The sequence below is a fragment of the Lichenostomus cassidix genome, chromosome W, assembly GCF_008360975.1.
Source record: "Lichenostomus cassidix isolate B80296 chromosome W, HeHo_3.0, whole genome shotgun sequence".
Classification (NCBI taxonomy): Eukaryota; Metazoa; Chordata; class Aves; order Passeriformes; family Meliphagidae; genus Lichenostomus; species Lichenostomus cassidix.
In genome coordinates this window covers 13,292,340-13,307,629 of record NC_139510.1, presented here as the reverse complement: position 1 = coordinate 13,307,629, position 15,290 = coordinate 13,292,340, and the positions used below count along the sequence as shown (strand labels likewise).

Below are 15,290 nucleotides of genomic sequence, written 5' to 3'. Positions count from 1 at the left end.
GATGAGGGGTTTGTTTGGTGCATTGAAAGCAATAAAAGGACAAAAGGCAGAGTCGTGTTCTACCGTCTCTTAGCTCCTCAAAAAAGATGACAGTTCTAACCTGAAAAACCCGCTCGAAAAAGGCACCGCCGCGAGCTGAGATCCAGGAGCGAAAGCGGAAGTTGCTCGAAACTCGGTTTCCGGTCAACTGGCGCAAAGGGCGGAAGTTGCAGAAGGCACCCCGGTGGACGGCTCCGCAGGCCGTCCACGCCTCCCTCCACCGCCTCACCCACCCACATCAGCAATAGCGCCTGAAACACAGCCCCTCCCCGAGGATGAAGAAATGATAGACAGCTCTGACAGCAAACCAGAGCTAACCAACAGCGTTAGCCAGCAAAAAACAGCCGCCGAAAGCCAAAACCAACTTGGAAACACCATAGAGGAGCTAAAAGCTCAATTTAAACAAGCAATGAGGCAATTAGAACAGCAAGTAAGCACTGCCATCCAAGACATAGTACAGCCAACAGCTGGCCCCTCAGAGTCACAGCAGATACCACAGCAAATACAGCAGCTGCCACAGCGATTAAAACATACCGCAGCATGTAGAAACAGTTAAAAATGCAGCCCAACTACAGCAATTGGCTTTCCAGCCCCCTGCCTCCCAGCCCTCCACTTCGAGCGAAATGCAGTGTCAATCATTACCACCACCATACTGCACAACTCCAAATCCTTCGCGTTTAGGGCAGAGATGGTCTGGGGTCATTCGCAATGCCATAATAGAAGGAGAATGGCAATCGGCTGGAACAATCACCTGTCCTATCCTCTATGACCCACAAGGTCCCAAATATGAACCACATGATTGGAAGGTCTTGCAATCAGTTAAAAAGGCAGCCATCGACTTTGGAATTAAATCTGAACAAGCCCGATTAGGCATAGACTGGCTCCTCACAGCTGATGTCAATTCTCCCACAGATTGTAAAAATCTCGCATGTCTGCTGCTGACCCCATTGCAATTTATAACATGGTCATGTGAATGGCATCGTCTGGCCGAGCAAGAAGCAGCATGGCCGCGCAACCAAGGAGATCCTCTGTTTGGAATTAACTCAATGACGCACACAGGAGATGGCAATTATGAACATATGCTCGTACAGCTACAGTATCCCACCGAAGTGCACAATTTGTCAGCTCAGCTAGCACGGTTGGCATTTATGGCTGTATCCGATTCAAAGCCAGAACCCAGCTTCACCGCAGTAAAACAAGGTGCCACTGAACCATACCCTCACTTTATCGATTGATTGTTCAAAGCGTTAGAAGATCAAACTGACCTCTCAGAGGATTCCAAACAACGAATGTTTAAACTCTTGGCATTTGAAAACGTCAATTCACCTACAAAACAACTACTTGCCACCTTGCCTAAAGGAGCAGAAGTACACCAAATGCTCGAACTAGCCAGCAGAGCAGCAGTGCAGAAACAGAATCAATACATGGCCAATGCAGTGGCAGAAGCAATTAAACCAACCACGCAATTACTGGCTGCTGCAGTCACCAAACTGGGAAGCTCTCAGAAGACACCAATGAAGCCTGCAACCTGTTTTAAGTGTGGAAAACCTGGACATTACTGCAGGACGTGCACAGCTACTGTTTGGTATGACCAATGCCAACAAGACACGCATGCTACCAGTGCCTGCCGACGGCTGAAAAACAAGAACAAGAGCGCGAAGGGACGCCGTGCTGTGACACAAATGGCAGCTCCCATCACTCAGCCAGACTTCCTCTTCCAGCAACCCAAGGAAGCTTGGGAATTGATTTGGCAACAACAATAGACATCACATTCTTAGACAATAAGGCCCAGAAAATACCGACAGGAATGTTTGGGAAAACAGCAACCCGAAATGGATTTTGTGGAGCTCTCATCATAGGTCGATCCTCCTCAGGGCTTGCAGGGCTCATAGTATTGCCAGGAGTCATAGACTGTGATTATACAGGTGAAATTTTCGTGCGTGCATATACCCTAACCCTTCCACTCACCATATCCAAAGGAACCAGAATTGCTCAACTCATGTTAATTGACAATTTAAACAGTGGTTTAGAAGTGATGCCTGATGGGTTTTTGTATTTTTTATTTTACTTTTATACTCTCTTTATATATATCCTTTATATATAACCTTTTACCCTTCCCCGTTCCTGTACTTTTACTCCCTGTATCTTAATCCTACATGTCTATCACCCTAGTACCCCTTGCCCTGCTCAGAATCCTTTGGGAAGACGAAACATACCCTCAATCTCAAAAGTATGACGCACAACCTTGAACAGGGCCCCCATCACTGAGATGTTTTTTGTAAACTAAGTAGCAATCTTTTGGGGGGGGGCAATTTTAATAAGGGGGCAATTACTTCACTTGTTAGACTTCTTATTGGAGACTTTTAGATAGGTATTCTAATCTAGGCTGTCCATAAATTGTATACGGGGGATATCGTTGGGGTTTTTTGCTTGCCTTTGGGGCTTGCTTGTTCGTTGGTGCACATCTGGGATCCTATTAAACCAAGGTAAAACCCCTTTCCTATACTGTGTGTCTGCGTCTAAAAATTTTTTCTAGCAATTTAAGGCATCAGAAGCGCCTGGCGATCCACGCCAACCATACCGAGGAAACAGAGGTTTTGGATCAACCCGAAATCACATAGTTAGTTTAGCGCAGCAAATGACTCAACGACCACTCATCACTTTGCAGCTCACCTGTAATGGCCACACTCAGCAAATTACAGCAATGCTTGATACAGGAGCTGACGTAACCATCATCAGCCAAGCAAGATGGCCTAAGTCCTGTGTTGTAACGTGTGTCCTTTCCCTGATCCCTCCCCCTTGACCCTTCCGGACTGGCTGATGTGAGCCAGGACTGCCTCCTAACACCACGAATAAAAGCCCAGTGGGACCCGGAACCAGGGCTCTTGGATTCTAGGCTCTATGGAGCTAAAATCCCCCCTCAGCTCTCCTCTCCCCTCCCCCACTCCCCAGTTCCCTCCCTTATTATCCCAATAAACCACATGGAGCCTAGAATGGAACAGCTGCCTTTCTAAACCTGCGATGCTTCCACAAAGACCCAGTCTGACCAGTCCCACCGCTTGTGGCAAGGAGAAACCATCCTGCGTGTTCCGGTTCTGGGGCAGCCCTCCCTCCCGCAGCAGGGGAGGGCTGCCTTTAGGTTCTGCACTGCTGCAGTCCTGGCCATTAAGCCCTACTCTGGATGCCATTCAAGGAGTTAGAGGAGGCATGAACCCTTTACGAAGTTCAGTACCCATATCTATCACATTCCCAGAAGGGCAAAAAATTACCGTGTGTCCCTATGTTATGCTCCTCCCAGGAAATCTTGAAGGACTTGTAGGACGAGATATTATGAGTCAACTCAGAGCAGTGTTGCATCTGCTACAGCCAACACATTTTTAGCAGGGGCCACTGCAAAAAGGCCGCCGACCTCAAAGATATCATGGAAAACAGAAGAACCTCTGTGGGTTGAGCAGTGGCCTTTGTCCAAAGAGCAGCTCACAATTGCACACCAACTCGTGAAAGAACAACTTGAAGCAAAACACATTCAACCATCCGTTAGTCCCTGGAACACACCGGTCTTTGTCATTCCGAAAAAATCAGGTAAATGGAGACTACTGCACAACCTCCGAGCAGTAAACGCTCAAATGTGGGCCATGGGAGCTTTGCAGCCAGGAATGCCCACCCCAACTATGCTTCCACAACAATGGCGTGTACTTATTATCGACCTTAAGGATTGTTTTTCCACAATCCCCCTGCAGCCAGAAGACACAGTTCACTTTGCATTTACCTTACCAGCCATAAATAAAGGCAAACCAGCTCAAAGGTTCGAGTGGACAGTACTGCCTCAAGGTATGAAGAATTCACCCACTATGTGCCAAGTATATGTCCAATGGGCCCTAAAACCTATTCGTGCAGTCTTTAACTCTGCCCTTATTTACCACTACATGGATGACATTCTTCTGTGCCAACAGCAGCCATTCGCTCCAACAGACCTGCAACAGATCACTGCCTTGTTAAAAACGAAAAGTTTAGTCATTGCTCCTGAAAAAGTTCAGATGTCTCCACCATGGAAGTACCTTGGGTGGACTGTCACTACCACGCAAATCAGACCTCAAAAACTATCCGTACATTCTGAGCTGAAAACCGTGCATGATGCTCAAACCCTACTCGGTGATCTGCAGTGGGTACGTAATCTCATTGGCCTCCAGAATGAGGACATACTCCCATTATTTCCACTATTGCGAGGCACCGATCCAGCTGCTACAATTACGCTAACCCAAGACCAGCAAAACTGCCTAGTACAACTGGGAAAAATGTTGCGAACCTCTTTCGCTGAACACTGCCTGCCTGAAGTTCCACTAGGCGCGCTCATTTTCAACCAAACCGTCGCCCCCTTTGGAATTATTTGCCAATGGCCATCTGGGCAGAAAGAAAAAGGGGGAGAGACCCCAACTGTGTTGACCACCAAGATTGCCAAGACTCCAAAGATGCAAGAACAACCAGTCAAACATGCACGAACTACCCGTCCTGAGGAACACATTGTGATTTTAGAATGGGTGTTCATCAGTCTGTCACCACCAAAAAGTGTGTGGTCACGCATAGAGATACTCTCAGCTCTTATTTGAAAAACATGCACCAGAATTGCAGAAATATCAGGACATGAAGCTGTATTTCTCAGTATACCCTTGAAAGCAGAGCTACGAGAGTGGCTAATACAAAATTCAACAGACATGCAAATCGCCTTGGATGCTTACCCAGGACAACTCCTAGACCGATACCCTGTAGATCCTCGGATCAAGATAATAGGAGAACAGCTGTGGGTAGAAGACCCCAAGGTCCGCGCTAGGCCGATCCAAGGTCTCACAGTATACACTGATGCGGGACGGCAAAAGAGAAAAGCTGCTTGCACATGGATGGAAAATGGGGAGTGGCAAGAATATACCCTCCAGGGAGAAACATGTGATTCGCTGCAAATCCTTGAGCTGGCAGCAGTTGCCTTGGCACTCACACGATGGCGCAACATGCCCCTGAACATCGTCTCGGACTCCTTATATGTTGTCAGCATTGTCCTAAGAATCGAGCAAGCCTTGATCAAGACACACTCAAACCCACGATTAGGACAACTGTTCCTGCAAATCCAGCAGGCCATCCACAACAGAAAAGAAATCTGTAGCATCCTGCACATCAGGAGTCACATCACCACACAAGGCCTAGGTGAAGGAAATTCTAGAGCAGACGCTCTCGTTAGCCCACTAATACAAGCTCCATGAAACTCCTTCGCAGCTGCTCAAGAAAGCCACTCAATGTTCCATCAATCAGCTAAGGCTCTACACAGGCAGTTTGCACTATCGATGTACGATGACCAAGGAATCGTCTGAGCATGCCCGCAGTGCAGCCAGCATGGCACGAGCTTAGGCCTCGGAGTGAATCCCAGAGGCCTACAAGCCTGTGAACTATGGCGAATGGATGTCACCCATGTACCTGAATTCGGCCAAGTCTCCTGTGTTCATGTTACTATAGACACATTTTCCAAAATGATCTGGGCAACTGTTCAGGCAGGAGAAAGGGCAAGCCATGTAATTAGGCACTTAACCTCATGCTTTGCAGTTATGGGAGTGCCCAAAGAAATAAAGACTGACAATGCACCCGCCTATGTGAGCCGAAAATGCAAGCAGTTCTTACAGACATGGGGCATCAAGCACAACATAGGAATCCCTCACGTATCTACCGGACAAGCCATGGTAGAGAGAGCCCATCGAACAATAAGAGAGTATCTAACCAAGCAGAAGAATGATGAAGAAACAGACCCCAGTGTGAGTCTAGCGAAAGTCATTTTCACACTGAATTTCTTGAGCATAGCGGGTGATGCAGAAAATCCGCCGGTAGTCACTCATTATAGTCAGATAAAGATGCAGGCTACCCCAGGAGTTCAAATTATGTATAAAAACCCTACAACACGGGTCTGGGAGGGACCTGCCCCACTTTTATTTAATGGTAGAGATTACAGTTGTGTCTCCACAGATTCCGGTCCTATATGGGTACCAAGTAGATGGACGAGACCTGCTCCCAAAAAAATTGTAAGCACGCAAGACTGCGACGAGCCATCAACCATCTAGTAGAAGAGCTCACCGTGTTTGCAGTGCAAGCAGGACGTCCATGCATCTGTCCCCGAAGAATCATAGCAGACATCTTGCAGGACAAGACGTGATTTGTCTCGCTCTCTCATCACCTGGCAACCCCTTTTCTACTTGTTTAGTCAGTATCCCTTTAGACGATTGGCCATGTCCTTCCAGCACTCCTACCTGCAAATGGAAAAATCTCAATAGAATAGTAGATAATTGGGATACCTGGGTGCCTCACCTTCCCATAGCCCCAAATGAACCTCAAGAATTAGAGATATTAGGAGCCGTACAAATGGATGCTTGCGTGACCTTTAATTGGACAAGCAAGCAAGCCAAACTAGACAGTACAGCAACAAGTGTAAATTCTAGCTTATCAGTATATAGAAATGCCAGCATGTGGTGCCAATATGCCTCTACTAAGCTATCTATATCCACGAATAATTCCATATCGTTACCAGCAGGAGTGTTTTTAATTTGCGGAGACCGCACATGGCCTGGCATTCCCTCCCGATTACGAGGTGGACCCTGTTCTCTGGGGAGATTAACGTTATTAACCCCCAACACTTTGATGATTCTAAACATGTCCCGACATCATTGAACAAAACGAATGGCTCATGCTTTCTCCCCCGACTGTAAATCAAATGTCAAATTCTGGTCCCCTGCGGCCATGATATCTGCTTCCATTTTAGCACCAGGAGTAGCTTCTGCTACTAAACAAACTGGGATGCTGGCTAGGTAGACAAACTAACGCTACTTCTAAAGCCATTTCACAGTTATTGCTTGATGTAGATTCAGTTAGACACGCTACGCTACAAAATAAAGCTGCAATAGATTTTCTCTTATTAGCCCAGGGGCATGGCTGAAAAGAGTTTGAAGGAACGTGCTGTATGAACCTTTCTGACCACTCAAAGTCCATTCACCAGCAACTTGCTGAACTGCAGCACCTGTCAGGGCAACTACAAATAGCCGATGGCTTAGGACTTGCCGGGTGGTTGAAAAGTTTGGGAATTACTGGATGGTTCAAAGATCTGATCCAAGCAGCTGTGCTCATTTTAATTTTAGTTTTGCTATTATTAACAATTTTGCCATGTATAGTGCAATGCTTACAGTGCATGCTAGTAAAGACAGTCAACCAAGCCTGGCTTGTGCAAAAAGAAAAAGGGGGAATTGTGGAAGCATGGCTCACAGAGCTAGGCCATATAAATGGAATTTATGCACAATCCAGGTTGTGTGAGTGACCCTGAAGTGTCTTTCCCAGGAGATAACGAAACATTAGAGCCAAGAATGTGAACATCATAGAAGAATTATAAACAAGATAGAGAAATCACACAGACAGGACTTTAGCTGATGCTAGAGAGCATAATTAAAAGCTTACAGCCAATTAGCAAATTAGTTTAGGCATGTGAACGCCAGCTTTTATCCAATCATATAGCCCAGTGTGTCGCATGAACAATGCTTTTGTCTATAATAATGCTTGCTTCCTAAGAATAAACGAAATGACACCGATACCTCTGTGAGTGAGTGTGTTATATTCGGGCGACCCCCAACTAAAACACAACTCCAAGCCAGGAAGGAAGGTGAAAGTTAGAGCAAGCTTTATTGCTACAAAGTCTTTTTTATACTATTTTCTAACATTTGTGCCACACAGTCACTGGTTCTTTAAACCTGTTATACAACACCATTGGCCATTTATTCCTAGTACACAACTTCTGTGAAAAACAGCCTCCCTATTGCAGGTGCAAAATTCCTTCATGTTTTTCTGTCTTGTTGATGAGCTGTTGTCCAGACTTTGTTTTGCTTTTTGCTTCTGTCCATGCTGAGGTTCTCACAGGTATGGGTTGTTGTCCATACTTTATTTTTACTTCTTGCTTCTGTTCATGGTAAGGTTCTCACGGGTATGAGGTTGTCTGTAACATGGTCTGTGTTTGTGAGCCTGAGACAGGCCTAGACAGACCTGCCATCGATTCCCACATTTTACATCAAGAATGTATGTATTTTCTAGTATATCAGCAAGTATTACTCACTACTACTGCTGGGTGCTTTTTCCTCCCCCCAAACTGAAGCTGAATACCTCAAATGTCCTCAGTGATCTTATTCTTATGTAGTGGGTTAACCTTGGCTGGATGCCAGGTGCACACCAAGCCACTGTCACTCCCCTTCCCAGCAGCAGAGGGGAGAGAAAATAACATGGAAAACACCTAGGAAGTTGAGATAAGACAGTTTACTAAAGCAAAAGTTTGCGTGCACATAAGCAAAGGGGGAAAAAATTAATCTGTACTTCCCATCAGTGAGCGATGTTCAGACACTTCCCAGGAAGCAGGGCTTCAGCATACAGAGCGTTTGCTCTGGAAGGCAAACGCTGTAAATTGACATATGCCCCCTGTTCTTCCTTCCTCCCTTAGCTTTTATATCTGAGCTGATATCATATGGTATGGAATATCCCTTTGCTTAATTTAGGTCAGCTGGCCTAGTTGTGACCCCTCCCAGGATCTCGCCCACTCCCAGCCCCTTGATGGTGTGGTGGTACTTTACCCTTCCCCAACATACACCCTTTTCAGGCTGCACTGTGATCTGAGACATGCTTGTTGGGCCTCAGCCTTGACAAACAGCACCTGGGCTCAGCTCCTCTAGAGCTTATCAGAAATACTGTCTGCTCCCTGGAACTTGTGCTGTCTAATGAGCTCCCGCTTTTTTTATGAACAGCCTTGGAACCTTTTTTTTTGCCTAAATGGCCTAACATCCTTGTTCTCACACTTTCAAAAAAAGCTGCCAATCTGAAGTGCAGCCAGGATAAAACATTAATAAAGCTCACTCTCTTGAGATGCTATAAACAGCAGTCCAAAATGAGACCCTTTAAACTGAACTCTTCTGGCTCACAACAGCTGTGACCAGCAACCTCCCTCTAAGTGGGGCCACTCAGAGCCAGCGAGCTCCCAAGTTTGCTGTATTTGGAGGATTGCTGAACGACAACAAATCCTGCGCCAATACCCACACTCCTTGAGGCTCGACCCTTCTCCTGCTGAGATGATGCAAAGGCATCCAAAGTGAGTATTTCACTACATTTGAGGGGAATTTTTCACTGGTGCCCTGCACTGACTCTTTATATCTGTGTGTCGGGGTTTGACCCTGACTAAATGCCAGACAACTCTGCTCCCTCCTGCCGCAGACGTGCAGGAGAGGGGAGAGAAAAAAATCTGTTAAACACACACCAGATTCATGAGTTGAGATAGGACACTGACAAGGGGACGCACAGAAAAAGGGCGTACAGGCTCCAAACTTAAAGTTGCAAAGTGATTTAATTACCTGAGTTGGAGGATAAATGAGAAGTAAAAATAATCTTTTCAGACACCATTTGTTCACTCACCCCCTCCCTCTTAAGACACTGGTTTTCTACTCACCCCCCTCCCTACTTCAATCAAGAGCTCGGGTAGGGGGCAGGGTATGGGGTATTTTCTTAGTCCATAAATCTATTAATCACTACAATTCTTCTGCTACAAATACTGTTTCTCTGCTCATCTCTCTTTCTCTCAAGACAGAGTCTCTGCTCACCCCTCTCCCTCTTAAGACACCATTTCTCTGCTCACCCCCCTCCCTCTTTCCAACCAACAACAGCACAGGCAGGGGGCAGGGTAAGGGTTTTTTTCTCTGGTCAGTCCATCAGGGAGAGGGATCCTCTACTTAGCCACGGGGTCCCTCCCATGAGAGACAGTCCTCTGGGAACTTCTTTGGCGTGGGTCCAATCTCACAAGCAACATCTCGCCCAAATTTTGCTGCAACATGAGTCCTCTTGTCCATAAGGTGCAGACTCTGCCGAGCCGAGGCCAGGCTGCTTCCATCCCAAGAGCAAGGCCTTTCTCTGCCTTGCAAGGCCTTTGCAGTTTTAACTCTTTATATGAGACTCCCACTGGATCAAAGCTTCTTCCAAGCCTCCACCTGCTCTTCTGGCGTGGGCCGTGGGTGGATTTCTGCACCCCTGTGGACTCCATGGGCTGTAGGGGGACCACCTGTTCCCCCCATGGTCTTCACCACAGCTAGCAGAGAGTTTTCAGCTCCGGTGCCTGGAGCACTTCCTCCCCCACCTTCTCCACTGACCTTGGTGTCTCCATGTTGTTCTTCTTTCACATATTTTAACCTCCTCCTCCTCCTCTAGCTAAAAAGAAGTGCGTGACTACTTTGTTTTTTTCTTAAATATGCTTTCACAGAGGTGTAACTAGCACCTCTAATTGGCCCACACTTGGCCAGCAGCATGTCCGTCACTTTCAGAGCTATCAGAGATTGGCTCTGCTGGACTTGGTGAAAAAATTCCAGAACCTTCACACAGGACACACACAGGAGCCATCTTTGTGCCACTCCCCACCCCTCAGACACTTCTTCAGGCCTGCCACAACAGCTTCTGAGGGGTTTAAATTTCTCTTAGATGTTAAAGATACCTTGCTGATGTTCTGGGCTAAGCAAAACCACCACACTGTGTGCATACAAGTGCGTATATGCTGCAGCAAATATGGGAGAAATGCTGCTCTTCTGGATCTTTAAGTACTTTAGATATGTAAGTTAGGCAATATGTTGGTTTTGCTTAGCCCAGAACATCAGCAAGGTATCTTTAGCATCTAAGAGAAATTTAAACCCTTCAAAAGCTGTTGTGGTAGGCCTGAAGAAGTGTCTGAAGGGTTGGGAGAAAATGCACCCCTGTGTTCATGTGTTGGTTTTGCTTAGCCCAGTTTTGCAAGTGGGTGGGGAGGGGCACAAAGATGGCTCCTGTGTGTTCTGTGTGAATATTCTGGAAGTTTTTACCATGTCCAGCAGAGCCAATGTCTGATGGCTCTGAAAGTGATGGACATGCTGCTGGCCAAGCCTGGGCCTATTAGAGGTGCTAGTTACGCCTCTGTGATAACACATTTTAAAAGAAATCAAAACAATGTGAGCACGCACTTGTTTTTAGCCAGAGGAGGAGGAGGAGGTGAGAATATGTGAGGGGAAAAAACATGGAGACGCCAAGGTCAGCAGAGAAGGTAGGGGAGGAAGTGCTCCAGGCGCCAGAGCTGACAACCCTCTGCCGGATGTGGTGAAGGCCATGGTGGAGCAGGTTGTCCCCTCTGCAGCCCATGGAGTCCACGCGGGGTGCAGGGATCCACCCACAGCCCATGGTGAGGTGCCCACGCCAGAGCAGGTGGATGCCTGGAGGACACTGTGATCCAGTGGGAGTCCCAGTGAATAGAAAGGCCTTGCTCCCAACATGGAAACAGCCTGGCCGTGGCTCGGATGTCTGCACCCCGTGGACGAGGGACTCGTGTTGCAGTAGATTCGGGCAGGCTCCTGCTCATGAGATTTGGACCCACGCCAAAGAAGTTCGCAGAGGAGTGTCTCCTGTGGGAGGGACCCATGGCTACGCAGAGCATGACTCCTCCCCCTGACCAGCAGAAGAAGATCTCAGAAATCTTGGTGATGAACTGACCCAAACCCCCATACCCTGCCCCCCCCCCGGTGCTGTGTGTGGGAAGGAGGGATGGGGGTGAGCAGAGAAACAGTGTCTTAGGAGCTTTTTCTCTTTTTTTTTACTTCTCATTTATCCTCCGACTCTGTTAGTATTAGCAAGAAATCACCCCGCAACTTTAAGGTTTCAGCCTGTTTTTCCCTTTCTTAGTGTGTCCTCCCCTGGTTTCTTATCTCAACTCATGAGCCCTGTGTGTGCGTGTTAGCTTTTTTTTCTTTCCTCTGCATGGCTACAGCAGGGGAGAGCAGAGAGAGCAGATGTCATAGGTGCCTGGAATCTGGCCAGGGTCAAACCACGACAGGCCTGTAAGTAAGGTACAGTTGTGGTATAGTAAATTCTATATGAATCCTTTGCTAAAGTCTTAAGTTTAATTTAAGTTAATGTTGTTAAGTTTAAATGCTGTTAAGTGTTGTTCCTTTGCTAAATTGCTATGTTCAATTTAAGTTATAAGTTCTGTTAAGTTTGAGTGCTCTTTTGGCCATATTACTTTTTATCCTTGCCCTTTCTATCGTCTTGTCACATGCACCTAAACACACACACACACGCACACACGCATAGATAGTTTTTGGTTTGTTTCAGTTTGCATTGATTGACTGGATTTTTTTTGTTGCTTTTCCTCAGTGTACATTAACTATCTATTAAGTAGTAGAGTGAAACTTGCCAATGAACTTTGTCATGCTGTTGCTTTTATATTAAATCTGGTTTTACTGATAACTTTGCTAGTGATTATTTAGGTGATCTTAAAACACTCATTCGTAATAGATGCGGGGGGGAATATTGGAGAGACAGTACTGATTGTGGCAGGACGTCTTCCCCCTCCCCTCTCTCCTTCTGCTTCATGGCGAAACACAGATAACTCCAGTGGGGTCAGAAGCCCAGCAGGAGGTTATCTCATGGTGCCCGAAGGTCTGAGACCTCTAACCTTGAATTCATATTTTGGTATGGAGAGAGGATGTGAAAAGAGAAACAAAAAAGTGCATACGTGACCACAAAGGGCATACTTTTATACAATAAAAACTCACGGAATTATCCCAGAGGCAGAAGTTTCTTACACACACACTGGAAATGTGCAAGGAGCTTCTCCCCAGAGTCTGGATACAGGCTCTGTGGTCATTTTCATGGGAATTGTGTGAAAGGATTCCAAAGTATACTGCACCACCAATCAGCTGGTAAGATACATTGGTTCCTAAGTTATATTATTCTTGCTATCTGTGTGGTGGTTTTGATTGGCCCAAAACATCAGTAAAGTATTTTTAACATCTAGGAGAAATTTGGACCCCTCAGAAGCTGTTGTGGTAGGCCTGGAGAGGTGTCTGAGGGGTGGGGAGTGGCACAAAGATGGCTCCTGTGTGTCCTGAGTGTAAGTTCTGGAAGTTTTTACATCAAGTCCAGCAGAGCCAATCTCTGATGGCTCTGAAGGTGATGGACATGCTACCAGCCACGTTTGGGCCAATTAGAGGTGCTGGTTACGCCTCTGTGAAAACATATTTAAGAAGAAATCAAAACAAGCAGGCATGCACTTCTTTCACTTCTTTGTAGTTGGAGGAGGAGGTGGAGGTTAAAATATGTCAGGGAGAACAGCATGGAGACGAGAAGGTCAGTGAAGAAGGTAGGGGAGAGGGGCTCCCAGTGCCGGAGCTGAAAACCCTCTGCTAGCCACGGTGAAGGGCAGGGGGGGCAGGAGGTCCCCCTGCAGCCCATGGAGTCCACAGGAGTGCAGAAATTCACCCACAGCTCACGCCAGAGGAGCAGGTGGATGCCTGGAAAAGACTGTGAACCAGTGGGAGTCTCATCTAAGAGTTAAAACTGCAAAAGGCCTTGCAAAGGAGAGAAAGGCCTTGCTCCTGGCATGGAAGCAGCCTGGCCTCGGCTCAGGAGAATCTGCACAGCACCCTATGGACAAAAAGACTCACGTTGCAGCAGGATTCGGGCGGGATGTTGCTTGTGAGATTGGACCCACGCCAAAGAAGTTCCCAGAGGACTGTCTCTCGTGGGAAGGACCCCCTGGCTAAGTAGAGAACCCCTCTCCCTGATTGGACTGACCAGAAAACCCCTCTCACCCTGCCCCTTGGCTGTGTTGCTGGTTTGGAAAGAGGGAAGGGGGGTGAGTGCAGAGACTGCTTCTTAAGAGGGTGGGGGTGAGAGCAGGAAAAAAAAAACTGAAGAGAGAGAGAAACAAGTAGAGACAAAGAGTATTTGTAGTAGAAGAATTGTGGTGATGAGTAAATTTGAGAATCTGCTCTGTGGACTAAGAGACCCCACACCCTGCCCCCCTACCCGGCTTGTTGATTGTAAAGGAGAAAAGGGGGTGAATACTATAGGTTCGTAAGAGGGAGGGGGGAGTGAACAAAAACTGTATGAAAAGTTTATTTTTGCCTGCATTTATCCTCCAACTCTGTTAGGTAATTAAAACACTTTTTTGCAACTTTAAGCTTGGAGCCTGGTTGCCCTCTTTTCGTGCATCCTCCTGGCAATGTCCTATCTCAAACCCATGACAAGCTGTTAATAAGTATAGGTACCTTTTCATAATTGCAGTTTAGCTACTCGTAGTTTGCAATTATTTTATTCCCGTGTAGTTTGTAGTTTGTCCTAAGTTTTTATGTCTGTCAATTTCTGTGTCTAATAAATTATAATTTATATCATATTAGACTTAATCAGCTATTATTAAAAGACCTTGTGAACGAGACCGGGTCTTAGGGTGCTAACCACCCTAATAAGAGTTACTGCCTGTTGCTAGAGGCCTGAGAAAATGACAGAAACTCATAAAACTCCTGTCTGCTGTGGCTAGCACAGGCTTTTTCCCACGAGAATTCTTTTTGTGTTTTATAAATAAAGATAAAGTTTGGATGTTATTGGAACAGTGTCCCAGAACTTGGACAGTGCAGGCCTGGCCAATCAGGCCTAGGGGAGGGCTTCTGACCGACCAATCTGGGTGACTTTTGAGAACTCTATATATGTGATGAAATCAAAACAATAAAGGTCATTCCTTCTTGCCACTGAGAACTGGTGCTTTCATTACTCTGCTAGCTGCTCAACAGCGACAGTCTCCCATTCATGACGCTGACGCTGTGCCAGCAGTGCTCAGCAGTAGCCAAAAACCTGGTGTGTTCTCAACACCTTTCTAGCTACCAATGCAAAGCACAGCACCGTAAGGACTACTATGGGAAAATGAACTCCATCTCAAACACATCCAATGCAATCTCCACCCTTTATTCCATACCATTTGCATCATACTCAGATCCCACATAATTTATATATCTTTTAACTGTTCCATTGTATTTCTTTCTCGTCACTGAAATCCCTTCTTACCCACACATACAACTTAAACTTCATCCTTCGACCATTTCTTTACCCTACATACAGATTTGTTCATTTTCATTAACTACTATTTCCCATCCTTTCACACATAGATATTATTTTCCCATTTAATGGGCTTCCTCCTTCCCTCTAGATCCATGACTTGGGCTCCATTCCATCAGGATGAGTATTCAGGACAGGAGAACCAGCATAATCGATTGTTGGGCACTGACACCAGCTTGGCTCAGGTCATTGTCACATTCTCCTTGCTCCTCACCAAATTCATTTTTTATCAGTTCATGTCATTCCTGCTACTTTACTTCCTGCAACATACAACTTACACCATCGATTATTTTTCC

The 15,290-nt window shown here is 46.3% G+C and overlaps 1 long non-coding RNA gene and 1 pseudogene across 1 annotated transcript in view; both read left to right on the top strand.

The window, feature by feature from the left end:
* LOC146425534 (uncharacterized) overlaps window positions 1–14,065 on the top strand; it is a 179,374-nt gene extending 165,309 nt beyond the window's left edge. Inside the window, exon 2 of the long non-coding RNA XR_014846615.1 lies at window positions 13,255–14,065. This is a non-coding gene — a long non-coding RNA (uncharacterized LOC146425534). The remainder of the gene's footprint in view (window positions 1–13,254) is intronic.
* LOC146425535 (endogenous retrovirus group 3 member 1 Env polyprotein-like) lies at window positions 6,264–7,381 on the top strand (annotated as a pseudogene).
* Window positions 14,066–15,290: the final 1,225 nt, after the last annotated feature.